We start from the raw sequence: 14,154 nt of genomic DNA on the forward strand, positions 1-14,154 counted from the left end.
CGACACGCTCTGTACTTTCGGACACCTGAAACAGCAAATGGGTGCTGGGGTGACTCTGGCCTGACTTCTTCACAAGAGGTTGTAGCTGCCTGGTGATGAACTACCCCCTTTTCAATGGATTGCATTCTCCCACAGATTGCACATCTGGATCAATATCCTACAGCACCAGATGTTCTTAGACAATCTCTTCAGGGGAAGTGGTGCAGCTCGACAAACACTTTTCTCTGCTCCTCAACTGTTGACATTACTTCAGTACTCATACATATAGTACGCATTAAAACTCAGTTCCTTTTTTTCCGTTTGCACCCAAAGAAGGTGAGTTGGGGATAAGCCTTACATCTTTGAAGTCGCTGGCCCGCTTGATTCGTAAGGAAATAACAAGGGGGGGGGGGGGTCCTGAGGGTCTCTCTGCCAGACATTAGTCCTGGTTACGAGAACCTTAGCCAGAGTCTTTAGCTCACTATCTTTCATAGAGGAGAAATATCCAAAACATATCAGTCTTTGTCCTGCCCTGGGGCAGTCCAGCACTGAAATGCTAGGCAATTCCTCTCTGAACAAGAGTACCAACAGCAACCCCAGACACATGTTTCGGTCTGGTTGGACTTCATCAGTAGGGTAGAGCTGTACCCCTCTAAGAATAGTGAGCAAGGGGTCCAGTGTCTTTAGCTCAATATCTCTGGGCAGGACAAAGACTGATATGTTTGGGATATTTCGCCTCTGTGAAAGATAGTGAGCTAAAGAATCTGGGTAAGGCTTTCATACCCAGGACTAATGTCTGGCAGTAGAAACACACATAGCAAAAAACATGTAAGAGTCGGAAAAAAGGCTCACACTCTTACCAGGTGAAAAATATAAATCCGCTACTAAAAAGAAAACAAAATCCCAAAACATCATTGCCCTAATTCTGGTCAATCAAAGATGGATGAAATCCTGATTCCACCTCAATGGGATTCAAACATGCGACCTATAGATTGCATTCTGTGCTGCGTCAGCAGCATTCGCTCAACCCAGCCATCTATCCTAGCTAGCAAAACTAACATTGTTCCCTCCACTCTAACCTGCCACTGGTCCTCACTTCCTCTGCCTCCACTCTAGCACTTCACCTATCATGGGCACATCCTAAGCGCAGCTGGCCGTACTGCCTACCTGCACTCAAAAATGTCCAATGTTGGTTGTCCTTAATCTATGTATGTCCACTTATCGGGGTGCAGCCTTGCAGCAGCAGCGAAGGTGCAGAGATAGTGTGGGGCATTCCTGTCCTGGTGTAGTGGGTTGGACATGAGCCTAAAATGCTGGCAAGCCTCCAGATTGGCCAGCGATGCCTGCTGACTGGAACAAAAGCAACCCTGAGATCCTGAGCGTTCTCCTTCCATGGAGAAGACAAGATGCATTTAGCGCCTGCTTTAAGAGTGTCCGTTCCAGGAAAGTGCTAGACCAAAGACTACTGCTGCATAAGCAAGCCAATAAGATGGGGGGGGGGGGTATTGGGGAACGTGCAAGTCTCACCGCAGTTTGTTAGGCAGGTAACTGGCATAAAACATAGCTTCATCACAGAATGGCCAAGTAACCACCTTTGGTTGACACAGAAATACTTTCTGGGAGCTGAGCATGCACACTTACTGGCATTCTGTTCTACTGTCCCGTGGAGGGTATTGGCCGGAGTGTTTCAAGTCTCCTTTGTCTTCAGGTGAAGACACAACAAGAGTTCAACCTCATGTCTTCGTTGGATTCTCAGAGTCACCTGGGGGCGAGGGGAAGATGAACATTTAAGATCTTCTGTTTCAGTCAAGGAGGTGGCTAATCAATGATACATGAAATCAAGCGTTACTTGCAAACAGGTCTCGGGGCTTGCCCTGCCCTACCTGCAATACTCACCAGCTGCACCTTGCACCTCGGTTATGTGGTCTTTGTGCTTCAGAACTGGTAAAAAGCCGTCCTAGCTGCCAGACTCGCTTGCTGAGAAAAGGGCAGCCACCCAGCAAGGTCAAAATTGCCCTAAACCAACAGGAATGCTTGCTTACCATTTCTCAAGCAGGTGGAATGTTTAAATGACAGTTCCCAAGCGGTAAGAAGGCACTTCTACAGCAGTTAATTTATTCTGTAAGCATTTACAATAATTTTCCCATTGAAAAGCAATTTTTCAAATCATGCCCATAATGTTTACTAACAGATAGCATTGCCACACAGTTTTGTTTTTGTGTAGGTTTTTTATGACTTGACTGAAAAGCTGTATAACGCATAGAAGATTTTTTTAGGCTGACATCATTTTGCATTCATATACTTGTATTCTTCTGTTCCAAATAGGGAAAAGAAAGTTACTGTCATACTTTTTTGGTTCACATAAGTATATATTTGTCATTTCAGTTTACAATGTGATTTGTGTACAAAATCGTGTAAACACAGAGAAGACAGTGCTCAAAATCTGTAAGTACTGTCCTCTGTGTGTCTGCAGGATTTTGCTCATACTTTGGATTTCTAGCTCCCCACTGCCGGCATGCGCCATGTTGCTGGCAGCGGGGAGCTAGAAATCCGTAGTGCGAACAAATCCTGCAAACACACAGAGGACAGTGCTCACATCGGAGAGGATCTCAGGGCTCAAGACCCTGAGATCCTCTCCGACATGAGCACTTTGGGGTTTCATGTGTTATTGCAAATTTCTGATTTGAACACTTTGCAGTTGGTTTAAAAGTGGCCGGGAAGGAAAACAACGAAAAGGGAATGCATCGAAGGACAAAAATAGAGGTTGGGTGAGCCACACAATTCATGTGTTAAGCCGAGCACAACCAGTCAGATTGCGGCAACATGCAGAGCAAGCATCTGCGTGACACTTCTCAGCTAACGGAGGCATTGATTCAGCCAGTAAGGGTTCGAGCACTAGATGACGTGTATCACAACATTGCCGATTTTGTGTTGTAAGACGTTGATACATATTAAAACTGATTTAAAAAGGACGAGCAACAGCCCTAGCAATATTAAGTGAAATGAAACGCAGAAAGGTCAAAAATATTACTGCTGTCGAACGTATTGTAAATTACTTGAGCTAATTTAAAAAAGATTATACTCACATGATTCAATGCATCAGTGATGGGCGTGGCCTGCTGCTCATGGAGTGAAGAGGCGAAGGCGTGAAGCTCAGCCGTGATCCTGTAAACCGGTCCTGATACGGTGACTAATTAGTATTGCCAGCCGGTCAAAGCGCATTCTCAGGAAGATAAAGCGCTTCCTGTTAGGCAGAAACCTGTGCAGTTCACTTAGGGACCACTGCAAAAAGTTTAAGACTACAGGTGTTAGCAGTAAACCCAATTGGTAGCAGTCTGCACCACCCAGATTAACCTGGTAGCTGTGGCTGAGCAGTCAGACTTCTCTCAAGAAGAGTTAGGCAGCATATAGAGTATACACAATCGGGCTAAAAATACAGTAGCACAAGCAAACACTGACCAGAGCTTTGGTAATAAAAGTATATAATTATTTATTTAAAAACACACTTGTAAAAAATACACTGGCACTAATATGTCAAGCAAGTTCAAACACAGTCACTATAAGTATATACACCTCCCTAGTTAATTATTCGACAAGTCTAGGTTAAGACACCACTTATTTAGCAAAACAGAGGTGAGCGCGTAACCATAGATGGCACTCCAATAATTTGTTTAAAAAGGGAGAGAAAAGGCAGAAATAGGAAAAACACACAGTACCAACACTTTTAAGAAACCACAGCAAGTCAAGAAAGGCAGGGTCTACTGTAGAGCAAAAAGTTCATAGGTCAGGCCCACTCTTGGAGAGAGCAAGGCGGAATGTGCCCAAGATCACACAGTGGAAATGCACTCAAAGTCTTTGCAGAAAAGTCAAAAGAGGTTGGATCAAGTTAGAAAGGTAATGTTAACAGGTCCGAGGTCACCCCAGGATAGAGAGTGAAGGATTTACGGGACACCTTGGACAGTCTGTTGCAAGGGAGACCAGACGGTACACAGTACCTGAAATGATGAGAAAGCTCCAGCGGGGGCAGTTGTTCCTGGCAGCGGATGCAAATCAGAGCTTCGTCCAGGGGAAGAGAAGATCTCAACGTGGAGCAAAGCTGGAGGTCGTTGCACTGCCAGGGAAGAAACCAGCCGCGGAGTTTCCCGGTTAAAAGGTACTACCCTTTTATTCGCAGTAGTGGTGAAGCGTGGCTATCCGGCCGCCGGGGTGCTTGGCACGGGCGATTCGACCACGAGACGATCCAGGAAGGTGAAAAAGGCAAACTGGTTGGTCCCACCAGCTCAAAGGGAAGAAGACTCTCCTGGAAGAATATCTCCTCTGTCGTCGGGAAAGTGGTGAGTTTCGTACAGCAGGGCTCCACCGGTGGTGTCTTCGTTGTAGATGGCTCAACTTCTCCCCTCTCCGGATTCTTTAGGTCCTGTGGCGACTTCTGAAGTTCCAGTCCCCAAAGCCCTGCTTTTATGCAGCAAAACCCCCATTCATCAGCCTAGCTGTCAATCAAACATGCTAAGTGGTGAGCCGGGCGGCTCACCACTGGGCCAATCACACAAGAGTGCGACTTGAGTTGCCAAGGCAACTCAGTCCAGGGTGCCTATTCCCCCCCTCCCACACATCCTGTAGACCCAGACAGAGTGGCTCCACTTTTGGAGGCTTCTGTGCAGAAGCCCGCCAAAAGTGGAAAACAGGGCTCGGCTTGGGTTGGAGTTTCAGAGGCGAACACAAATGCCATTTTAAAACCGAGTCCTGGCAAAAAGACCCAACCGGGGAATAAATATTAAATAAATAACCCGGCGGTATCTTTAACATTGCACCAAAAAGTGGTGCGTTTAAAATGAATGGGAAAATCCCATAGGAAATATTCTACTGGAATATTTTGCGTGGTATCCACTGCCACCAGCCAGAAACTTGACAAGGGGGGACTGGACAGTGCCCCCTTGGAAAACAGACCCAAGGGCAATCGAATTACCCCTACCAGTACTTCCACAATATGATAGTTTGTACTGGTTCTGTTCATAATTTAAAACTAGTAAAGCCAATGGTGACTTTACATGCCCTGGGAGACAGTAGTCAGTCCCAGGGTATGGAGTCTATGTTTAGGGGTCACTATGACACCCCTGTGTTACTGCACTGAGGGTGCTGTGTAACACACTTACCAAAAACACATGACGCCCTATGGAGTAAAAGGCCCCATTGCCCATAAAACACATTACATAGTCAAAGGACATTCTCAAATCATGCCTAAGAGTGGGAGAGAAAGAGTCTCACTCTTAGCAGGAGAAAAAATTAAACCCCACAAATCCAGCAAAGCTGTTGCGGGACTCACTATGTTTGGGAACAGAGAATTCTCCCTATTACTTCCCCACGAAACCGCCGCAAATTTGGCCGAAACCGGACCAGGAAAAGTGGACTAAGACTCCCTGATCCGTTCCCCCTGGAAACCCCCCCCCCAACCCCCCCAGGGCCGCACAAAATGGCGGACGAGTCCAGGCACCAGCGCTGAAAAAGGGGGAAGGGCGGTGCGCTACTGCAGCCCTTCCGAGCACGAAGCTGTCTAAGGGAAACCTGCAATAACTGGCGGACGTGAAATACACCAGCCAGCGCTGGCAGCGGGGTGCCCAATAAACAAGAAAAGGTTGGATCAGTGGAATCGGATGACACTGGCTATTTTCTATTTAAATCACATATTTTAATTTCAAAAAGTTATACAAGTTCATCATAAAATACATCACAAATCATTCTAAACCACTCATGCCTACTTAAGTATTCACATTCATAAAATTCATTCAAACATCGGACCATAAAACACCCTAATGTGAGAATAGCACCAGATTTTGCTATTCAGTACAAATGATTACAGAAATGATTTTGTTCTCATGTATATTAACATTTTAAATGATGACCCAGTCCATAGTATCGGGTGTCACTTCTTTCTTGGTGTTTTAAATCACCAAAAATTCTCTCATAGAGATCACGTCGACACGTGTTTCGGTCAAAAGACCTTCTTCAGGACGTCGGGCAAGGAGCACTTACTCCGCCCGATATTCCACTTGTAAGGGCCAGGCATACATCTAAAAAATAAATAAAAGCCAGATTGTCATCCCTATTTCTTTTATCGGTGATACATAATATCACAGTGTGCTGTCAAAAAATGGGCACAGCGGCCCTAACTCACCCCCACGTTGATTACTGGCGGGATGGCAAGACAGGGCGTGGGAAATCTCCTCCCAAAGTACTTCAACTAGCTGTAAAGCCTATGGGATATATAAAAACCAAAGTGGAATTACCTCTAGGTGTCTATCGTGTGACCAGACACCTCTCTATTCAAATTCAAGATCAAACACTTACACTAACACTGTTGCTGGTTAAGACTTCTTTTCCACAAATATCTCCTCTGTTTAGTTTTTTCTCGTGTGCCACCACATCACTGTAGCACTGTGGAACAAACAGAGACAGAACGGAGAGTACACTAAGTAGAATGTCTAATTCACAAGGGGGCTGTGCCCCACCTACTATCAAGCAGAATGAAGGCGGCACAAATAGTCTCCTAATAGATGGAAGTACCCCATTATAACTATGGCGCTTTTCCCCGTGCTTAAATGGAAAACCGATCTAGCGGTCCCAAACAGTCACGACCGGCATGCATCTTCTCTTTCTCTCTATCTCTTGCCTCTTCTGTGTATCATAGAGAAAAGGAAAAGAAAAAGAAAAGAAACCCTTAATAGCGTGCAGGATATCTCGGAGGGATATGTCCGTGATGCATGCACAGAACCATGTGAGATCGAAGCATACGGCCGCCACCGCCAGCTCCCGCTCGTGAGCAACGCTCATTAAATGCTTACCGCGTAATTCCATACGAAGACAATGAATCCTTTCAATTCGGTCGGCAGACAGCACGATACTTAATGTCTCGCCGCGGACACCGGTGTTTGAAGTAGTAAGATGCCAGGTGTCCCTGTGTAAGTATCGCGTGTGTCCTCGACCCGCCTCTCTTCATTCACATAGACGAGGGACAAACGGATCCTGACTGTCATGGACACAAAAAAGGGGCTACAAGTACGACACAGTCACTGGAACTAACCGCGTTGCACAAAAGGCCCAGCCACTGAAAATGGCCACTCTAAATGGGACTTGTCATAGGACAAATGTCCAGAAAACACCCAAATAGTGTAAGTGAATAGTGAAAAGTAAACGTAAAAAAGTAAACACAATGAAAACGATGAAAAAAAAATGAAGAAACGAAAAAACGAAAAAAAACAAAAATTAAATAATTGGAATAATGAAAGAGCAACATGTTCCTAGACCTAAAAAGACCCAAAAAACAACCAAGAATAATTAGAGAAAGAGAGACACTATAAATGGTGAAGTAGATCTTACAGCTTCTCCATATGCTGCCCATTGCTCTGTATGTTACCGCGTTGTAAATAGCACCTCCCTAATTCGCAGAGAATAGCTCAGACAGGGTTATGGGGAAGGAAACACTCCTAATCCAGAGAGAGTAAAAACAAGTGGCAAAAGCAAAGACAACACCTACATTGGTAAATATCAATATTTAAAGAGTCTATGAAGTTTGCCCCCTGATAAGAGGAACTGGGGCACCATCACATACATTGCATATAAACAATATATAATTGTCATACATACGTAGAATTTACAATGGATTCGACAGCACGGTGGCATCAGTGTCTGCTACCTACTTCATGATGTATCAGCAAAGAGATATGTACACACACATGATATTTTGTATAAACTCGTGAGTGACAAGGGGATAATTGAGAGAAGATGACACCACAGACAGACACATAGTGGTTAACTTGACCTAGATAGTAAGGTTAGGCACAAAATATGGTGTCTGAATCCATCCCCGCTACTTACTTAGTATTTGTAATTAATTCTTTATCAGATTGTTCCATTCAACGGATATATTCAATAATCCATTCTTCACAGTGTCAAGAGTGTGTATCCATCTCTGTTCAATACGGTGTAATGTCCTATCAATACCGCCACCTCTCATCGTGTTATTGATGTGCTGAAGTATAAACCATTTTATATCAGTGTCTTTGTGTTGCATTTTCCAAAAATGTTCTACCAGTGGCTTATCAGCCACCTTATTTCGAATACAACTCCTGTGCTCAGATATTCTTTGTCTTATCTCCCGCGTGGTCTTGCCTACATACAGAAGTTTACATGGGCAACTAATGATATAGATCACATTTTTTGTTCGGCAGTTTGTGTGGCAATTCATTTTCCATGTTCTATTACCGTAGTGGAATTCTTTTGTAGTTTCTGTTAACGGACAAGCAACACATTTCCCACATTTATAGTGACCATAGATGGCAGGCAGGCCCCACTGCTCATTAATCGTGGCTTCCTTTTTAGGCTCAAGGTATGTGTGTACTAACTTTTGCCTGAGGTTCTGGTTCCGCTTAAATGCGAACATAGGTTTTTTCTGTAAAGTACCCGGTTGTTTCACTAAATTCCAATGTCTATTAATGATTCTTTTAACATCCGTGCTAACCGGATTAAAAGTAGTTACACATACTAGGCGTTCATTTTTCTTTCTTTCTCTGGCAGTGAGACATATCTCCCGGTTGGTATTATCTGCTCTCTTCAAATGATCCTTCACAAGTCTATTTGGGTAGCCCCTGTTTTTCAGTCTTTCTTTTAGATGTTCTGCATGAAATTTAAATTCCTCTTTTTCTGAGCAGTTTCTCTTTATTCGTAAAAATTGACCATACGGTAAGTTTTGTCGAAGGCTTGCTGGATGGAAACTGTCAAAATGTAATAGAGAGTTTTTGTCTGTAGGTTTCCTGAAAAGTGTTGTAATCAAACGGTTACCTGATTTCTTTATCACCAGGTGAAGGAAACTTACTTGTCGGAAGTTATGTTCGATAGTAAACTTGATATTTTGGTCACATTGATTTAACCATAGATGAAACTCATTGGGGTGCCCAAGTCAGCGAGCCGAGGGAACAGCAAGAGCTCCCACACCGCTCCTGCGTTACAAGTGGACACGGCCCACCCTGGGCTGCTGAGTTCGGAGAGCAGTGGGAGCCGCCGCGACTCTAACTAGCGAGCGACTTAGTGCGGGTGGCGCTGCCACGCTGAGAGGGAGACAAGGCTCCCACGGACGCCTGAGCAGCTAGGCCCTACACCGGTGCCCCGCACAACACGCGGGAACTGAGGAGACCCCGCACCCCAGCCAACGAGGTACAACACCGGGGAGTGTGGTACGGCAGAGTGAGAGCCCCAGAACCGTACTGCCCGCCTTCTATGACAGCCGCGGTGCGAAGAATGCAGTCTGAAAATGCTTATATGTCCAAGGTGAGCTACACGACCGCAGGCGGACACTACATCAAATACAGAGGCCAAGATTGAACAAAGACTAACACCTGGCACGCAGCGCAAACCCCAACCAGACAAGGCAGGCACACAGATATCATAATCCAAGTAGCCCTGACAGTGTTTACCCCGCCTGGAGCACAATTCCTCTGAATACCCGGAGAACTGCATCTCATTGGGACAAGGTGCGCACAAACGCACAGGCGAAGCAACTGTGCAACTCAAATGTGAGCAACTCAAGAAACGACGCAACAGTCTTTAATGGGGAAACCAGGTGCATGGTGGAGGAATTGCGCAGGACAATGGTGGGTTTGAGCAGACCCTGATAGGGCCAATGCTTGGTCCATTGGCAATAACAAGCTGAACCTGAGAACCGACACACTGGCCCAGCATGCAGTATTATCACCGGAATAAAGCACCAGTGTGAACAGTGCAAACTATAAACCTGGTGACATAACCCCAAGAATTTCTACTGAGGCGCGGGGCTGTGGCACGAATCTAAGATCCAGGGAACTAATTGAAGTGTTACTGGCTGGCACAGAAGGGAGCACGGACTAACGATCTGTTAACACCACGCAGCTCACACGTAACCCCAACGCCTGAGCAAATTGAAAAATATAGATAGCGCAGCAAGAGGGGTCTGAGACCAAATTAAGCCGCTAAGCCAGACTAGGACACTGATAAAATCACGACCGAATCCCAACCCAACCACTCAACAATAAGGCTGCACCAAACACGATGCCAGAAACCAATATGTCTCCATCCAAAAACAAAGCGGAGGCAACCATAATGGATTTGTTTGCTGCAACTAAACCCTTCACCTCACTGCAAGCGGAAACAGCCGGAACCGAAGTCCAGAAAGCTGAGGAGGGAGACAACAGGGACAGGCAGGTACTGCAAGCAATAGCTGCATTAAGAACATTAATTGATACTAAAATGGACAAGGTCAAATCGGGCATGCAGCTGATGCGCCAGGATGCTCGCAACCTAACGGAGAGGGTCACCAATGCTGAAACCACACTTCAAGAAACTAACGAAACTACGGTGGACCAGAAAATTAGAGTTGCCGAGCTGGAAGCGAGATTTGAGGACACAGCAGGAAGGGCTAGATGTAGCAACATCAGAATACTAGGGATACCCAAAGGGCAAGAGGGACCTAACCTGACCGGATATGTGGAGACACTGCTGCAACAGGAAATTGGTGCGGGCCAGCTGACACAGGGCTTCGCAGTCGAAAGGGCCCACCAATCCCTCCAAAAGAGGCCACCACCGGGCTCATACCCCCGCCCGATGACAGCGAAGATCCTTCATTTTCAAGACAGGTAGAACATACTCAAATACTCAAGAGAGGGAGGAGTGATAGAGCGAGACAACTCCAAAATAACCATATACCCCAACTACACACAAGCAGTGCAGAAGGCGAGGAACTCTTTTGTTCCGATCAAGGCTAGGCTCCGGCTACTATACTTGAAATATATGCTACTCTACCCGGCTAGACTGAAGGTGATGCATAAGGAGCGAGCCGTATTCCTAGAAACACCAGCTGCCGCCACCATGTGGATGGAGCACAATAACCTGGCAGATAAGGCAGAGGTTGTCACTTGAAAAACACCAGAGTTGTGAAAGAAGCGGACGAGGAAGGACATAATCACCCTTGACCAATAACGGAGAAGCAGTATACTGATGCGACATAATCACCGGAACAATATGAAACGATAGAAAGGCTGTAGGGCATGCCCGGCCTCCCCAACTGAGCACATAGTCCTAACCCACGAAACCATTGGTGCAGGCCTGTTGCCAGCACGAGAATACTTGCGCATGAAACCCAGGATGGGGCCAGACTGTGCGGGGGTGCCTGAGCACAGAAGGAGGAACGTAGTAGCTGGGCGCAACTGTTCGGTTTACGTTGTTTGTTATAATTGTGACTGTCTTCATGCTACGAAAATATGGTGGGGTAAGTGCTGCGAGCCTTAGCGATTGCTGGGGCAAGAAGGAGCGCGACTTGGGAGTTCCCAAGCCAGGGTTGCTGGAAACCGGGAGCAGGGTATTTGAGCTGGCCTGCAGGGGTGTTCAAGTGCAAAAATGTCAACATCACTTTAGGGTATGAGGGGGATGGGCACATACTTGCGTAGAAACCGCATCAAGTCGTTCTTAAAAAGGAAAAAAGTATTGGTTGCCCTACTACCGGAAACCCACCTCACGGCAGAGGCCACAGCGAAACTGAAGGCATGCTGGAGGGGACAGGGACACGGAGTGCCATACTCCAAATATGCAAGGGGGGTGTTCACGTGGGTAAATCCAGAGGTGCCCTTCCAGTTACTGGGAACAGAGGCAGATAGTGAGAGTAGATATATGATAATCTGGGGTGTCCTAGAACAGACCAAGATTTGCATAGTTAACTCCTACTTCCCCAACCATGGCATACCTGCACATCTCAAACTGCTATACACCAAAATAACACATCACCGGGACGGTTTTTTCATATGGGGGTGGTGGGGGTGATTTCAACTGTGTAAAAGATGTGGCCCTAGACAGATCTGACCCACTGCAGCATCAAATGAACATAATCTGCCAGTCTCTTAAAACAACAATGGACCACCTGGATCTAGTGGACGTATGGCAGGAGATACACCCCACAGACAGATGCTACTCACACTACTCATCCCCTAAAAATCTATACACAAGCATAGACTACTTTTTCATAGATAGGGACCAGATGACACAAGTAGAATCTGCACAGTACCTGGGCAGGTCGATATCGGACCATTCACCCCTACTTATGCACTGGGCAACTAGAGGCCCCAGATCCCCCATCCCGCTATGGCGAATGGCCACTGAAGCCCTTACGGACCCAATCTTTAAAGAGGGCCTTAGGGATAAGCTTGTTGAATTTGTACACATTAATCAGGGTAGTGTGGCCGATGGAGTACATTATAGGAAACGTTGAAGGTGGTAACCTGGGGGCAAACAATAGCGGGTGCGAGCGGCATTCTAAAAATGTTGAAGGCAAAGCTGGAGAGTAAGGAAGAGGAAATTAAACAGCTGGAAAGCTAATATCCAGGGAACCAGGGAGGGGGGAACAAAACTGAAAGAAGCAAGAAACGACTTCCAAGAGGCATGGGGAGACTATCCAAGTTTGACTACGCAGCATGCACTGTCAGGGCACACATGGAAACAGACAAACCGAGTAGGCTATTGGCATGGTTGTGCAAGTGGGAGCACCCGAACCATATTACAACTAACGTTTGGGACGAGGAAGGGGTGCTATGCAAAACACAAGCATCGGGTAATGACACCTTTGCATCTTTTTACTCTAAACTGTATGCCCACGACACCCCGGTGTTGCGAGCAGATATACAAGACACACTGGAGGTGATAGGTCTCCCTAAATTGAGCAGAACACAACACGAAGCATTAGATAAGGCAATCACCACTGAGGATGTGACAGTAGCTATCAGGTCCATGACCACTTGCAAAACCCCGGGAAGTGATGGTCTCCTGCCGGACTTCTACAAAGCCTATGAGCCGACCCTGACCCCACTATTACACAAAGTATTTAAAGAAGTGTACGAGATGGGGATGTGACCAGAAAGCATGAGGGAAACACTGATAGTCCCAATACTCAAGCCGAATAAGCCTGCGGACGACTGTGATTCATATCGCCCACTGGCAATGCTAATATACGATTGTAAAATACTGACCACCATACTGGCCAAGAGACTGGTAAGAGTGCTGGGGAGCCTAATACACGAGGATCAAAACGGATTTGTCCCAGGCCGCAACACAACGGCCAACTTGCGGCGACTCCAAAATGTTATGGCACAAACCTTGGAGAACGAGGAACACATAGCGGTACTGTAATTGGATGCTATCAAGGCATTTGATTCCATCTACTGGAAATGGTTAATCGAAGTGCTGAGAGAATTTGGGTTCATAGAGGGTTTTGTAAAATGGGTCAAAGTGCTATACAACGCCCCAATAGTTAGGGTGAAGACTGGGATAATGGTGTCAAAGGCTTGGGCAATACAGAGAGGGTCCAGGCAAGGTTGCCCGCTGTCGTCCATGTTATACATCTTCGGGCTTGAACTGATTGCAATATGCTTCAGGAAACAGTTCTTTGACTCAGGGATAAAGGTTGGAGGGAGATGCAATATAATTTTGCTATACGCTAACAACGTACTCTTATACCTGAGAGACCCACATATCAATGCCCCGGTGATGCTAGAGGTATTGGATAACTATGCGTGGGTCTGTTGGATATTTTGTGTAATTTTGGGGTGTGGCGGTATTTTCTTACCGCCAAAAGAAGAGTGGTAGTTTGGCAATAACTTATCCTTGCATTTAGATTGGGTTTAGCCTCATATCGTTCTAGTGACCATACCTTGTTATATTATGTTGGCGAATCTAGTAATTTGCACTTCGAAGGGATTGTGTCCTCCGACGTATTCCTCATCTTAGATATCTCCTTCCAGCTCTGCTGGCCTCGGAAAAATGTTTCTCTCTAGAGGGCGCTGCGCGTCGACATCCTCTGAGTCGATGTCCCTCGACAGCCGCCGTGTCGACGTCATCCTGCCTATAAAGGCTGCGTGCAGCGTCCGTTGTACAGTTCCGTTTTTCCGCGCTTACTCAGTGCCTCGGAATACCGTTGCTCAGTTTTTGTCAGATTATATCTATTTACCTCGAGTTATTCGATCCGTACTCGATGGCTTCTTCGTCGGAACCGACAACTCCTCGATCCGGCTTTAAAAAATGCCGAGATTGTGGGAAAAAGATGTCGCTGACTGACCCTCACAGAGTTTGTCTGTGGTGTTTGGGAGCTGAACACCATTGTTCGGA

The 14,154-nt window shown here is 46.2% G+C and overlaps 1 protein-coding gene across 5 annotated transcripts in view; it reads left to right on the forward strand.

The window, feature by feature from the left end:
• Positions 1-14,154, forward strand: part of FANCD2 (FA complementation group D2) — a 2,923,540-nt gene that overhangs the window by 2,177,615 nt on the left and 731,771 nt on the right. The gene's annotated exons all lie outside the window — the stretch shown is intronic.

The sequence above is a fragment of the Ambystoma mexicanum genome, chromosome 2p (genome assembly GCF_040938575.1).
Source record: "Ambystoma mexicanum isolate Mex_15411 chromosome 2p, UKY_AmexF1_1, whole genome shotgun sequence".
Taxonomy (NCBI): Eukaryota; Metazoa; Chordata; class Amphibia; order Caudata; family Ambystomatidae; genus Ambystoma; species Ambystoma mexicanum.